This window comes from Triticum aestivum, chromosome 4B, assembly GCF_018294505.1.
Source record: "Triticum aestivum cultivar Chinese Spring chromosome 4B, IWGSC CS RefSeq v2.1, whole genome shotgun sequence".
NCBI classification, from domain to species: domain Eukaryota; kingdom Viridiplantae; phylum Streptophyta; class Magnoliopsida; order Poales; family Poaceae; genus Triticum; species Triticum aestivum.
Genome location: NC_057804.1, coordinates 553,300,620 through 553,303,457, shown reverse-complemented (window position 1 = coordinate 553,303,457; position 2,838 = coordinate 553,300,620). Strand labels below are relative to the sequence as shown.

The window sequence follows — 2,838 nt, the reverse complement described above, 5'->3', positions numbered from 1 at the left end:
AATGATGCCCCAGAAAACAGTGTCAGTGAGCATGGCAGCACCTGCAGCTGTCAGTGGATAGATGCACGGTAATAGTACTAATAATAAGAAAAATAAAAGAATCGATTACACCCTATACACCATCCAATTTGCGAACCAAAGAATAACGAAATTGACGTGCACAAGAAAAATGCGGCAGAAAGCTCAAAAACAATCGAAACGCTAGAGAGCGGCCCAGAGAAAAGCTCTCGAGGCAAAGAACTACAGTTCAAGGCGCTTGGAGAAACGGGGAGGTTCTTCCGGCGGCGCGGTTGGGCGATCGCTTTTCTAGATACGGATGTATCTAGCACTAAAATGAGTCTAGATAAATCTGTATCTAGAGAAATCCAAGACAAGTAATTCGGAACGGAGGGAGTAACTCTGATGCTTTCTTCTTGGGTGCCGGCTATGTCGATTCTGAAACCAAGGTGGCTTGAATTCACGTTGCCAATCTTCCCGGATGAAGCGGAGAGTATGCGGCGGAGAGTGGGGTACGGGATGGTGCAGATACCATCACAGGGCCGCCTGCGAATGGGTCGCGCGGAGCAGGGATGGCGGTGGCGGAGCCTCGGTTGGGAGATTCCGCGGGCAGCTTGGTGAAGGCTCCAACAGAGTACGGGGGGCCGTAGGGGCGGAGATCTACGGCGGGCCGGCGTACAGCGAGAGAGAGGCAGCTAGTGGATATGTCATGGAGGCAGATGCAGGGGATGGAGCCGTGGCTGGAGACCAGCTTGCTGTGGTTGAGGAGCGTGCCGGTAGTGAGGCTGCAGCATCCGCACAGTCGACGGGGAAAATCCATCCGCAAGCTCCATGGTGGACAAAAAGGTGGTAATAATTGATCCACACTTTTTGCTTCCAATTGTAGTTTGCCCCCCAAGGAGCATTTTTGAGGATGTAGAATTGGTCTCTTCGCCAAGTTAACGAAACAGTTCTAAAATCTACTCCCTCCGATGGATTGGAGGGAGTATATAATTAGTCAACGATTACAATTTGACAACAATGTGTATGACGCACTTAGGTTCCAGCACACCTGCAAAAGCGGTTTGCGAGGAGCATTATTTTGATCGCTATATATATTGTCAGCGGTGGAATTGGTGTGGAAATTATTTGGGCCAAGGTGGATAGGGTAATGGTGAAGCATCTTTCGCGTAGGATTGAGGCATTCACGTTTTTACTGAATTTACAGGAGATCTGATATCGGTGAAGGCTGGAGTACAGACGCAGAGATCAGTGAAGAGGTTAGTGCAGGTGGGCCTGCAATTGCTTCTTTTCCCTTTCTAAAGAGTAGAGTGGTCACGAAATTTGTGAGCATGTTGCAGGTGCATGAAGGTAGTGATGGAGGGGTTAGTCAAGGGATCAGAGGGGACGAGTGTGCTTCGTGCTGGTGATGTGCATGAGAACCACCAGGGGATGTATATGGCGACGAAAATGTGAGAAGTTGGACCAAACAGTTACACATATCGGTTCTTCTCTGTGAGGCGCGGCACCTAAATCAGAGTGAGTATTTTGCAGGATCGGGTAGACAGGGCTGAGGACGACAAACGAGGCAATGCTGTTGGCTAGCAGGAGATAAAAGTTTTTTTTGTGTGTTGTTTGATAAGGTTAATTGTTTGGGAGTGTACTGAAGAAGTCGGAGTAACACGCCTGCTTGCTGATCGTAGGCAGAGAGACATGAGCAGGTGCCCTGTGTTGAGCTGCCGGAAGTGGTGGGGGAGCATGATCCCGAACGCAGACGAGCCGCCTGCTGGTATGCTGGAGGAGTACGAAGAATCTGGCGTCACATGGCACTGTGACGATGGATCCGAGGATGAAGACCAAGTGTCATCTTGCAAGCTGAAGCGTCGTCGCCTGTAAGACTTCGACGGGAGGTGTACTGTTACACAGTCCGTACACTTTTTTGTTGTTGTTGAGAATACGCAGTCCGTAGCTAGATATCGGTGATTAGAGCACCGGTAATAAGTAGTTATGGACTTATGGGTGGCCACAAGCCCACAACGGTCTTTTGTATGCTGGAATGGGCAAATGTCGGAATGATGTGTCGCTTTGGTGTGCAGATGAAAGCTGTGTGAAGATCCAAAATCGATGCTGGTTGACTAGTTCAGAATAGATGTAACCGGCATATATGTAGCATCTATCATTCTTAAGAAGTTGTTCCCCACTACTCCATATTCTCTCGTCATGCACACTGTCCGCATCATCTATGTGGCACGTCGGCGCCCGTTCTTCTGCTACATCTGCACGTCTCCTGCTGCGCGCGCACGGTTGAGTCAGATAAATCCAGTGCTCGCAGCGTTTTGCACGCTAGCTTCCGAGGGAATCCCAGCCCAATAGCTGGCATGCACATTTATTGTCTCCCTAATTAACTCCCCTCCGATTGATTTGCCATCGGGCTGATTGTAATGGGAGTATCATAGCTAGTATCATGCATGGCAACTAGGCAACTTTGATGAGGTGGCATAGAATTAAATGAAGTAAGAGAGGGTTGAGTATCATATCATAATAATGTATCATAATAAATGCTACACTAATATGTGTCATGCATTGCAATAAATAAAGTCATATATGATACTATCATATGATAATATGCATTAGAGAGGTAGTATCATAGACTAGTATCATATTAATGATACTAACTTATGATACTAACATTACAACTAGACTCAGTCTCTCTATCTTCTAAACTGATGTCTTTTCTTCTTCTCCACCAAATAAAAAGGGATACGGATCTCCCCCACAATGCGCATACTGTTAGAATAAATCCGAGGCCACCGTTGATCATCCGAGGACCAAGCAATCACACGAGCACGACACCGAGATTTG

At 47.5% G+C, this 2,838-nt stretch overlaps 1 long non-coding RNA gene across 1 annotated transcript; it reads left to right on the top strand.

Moving 5' to 3' along the window:
• The first annotated feature begins 399 nt into the window (after positions 1–399).
• On the top strand, positions 400–2,066 carry LOC123095202 (uncharacterized). The gene is made up of 3 exons (XR_006446121.1): positions 400–1,256; positions 1,338–1,448; positions 1,531–2,066. It is a non-coding gene; the product is annotated as an uncharacterized lncRNA (long non-coding RNA).
• Positions 2,067–2,838: the final 772 nt, after the last annotated feature.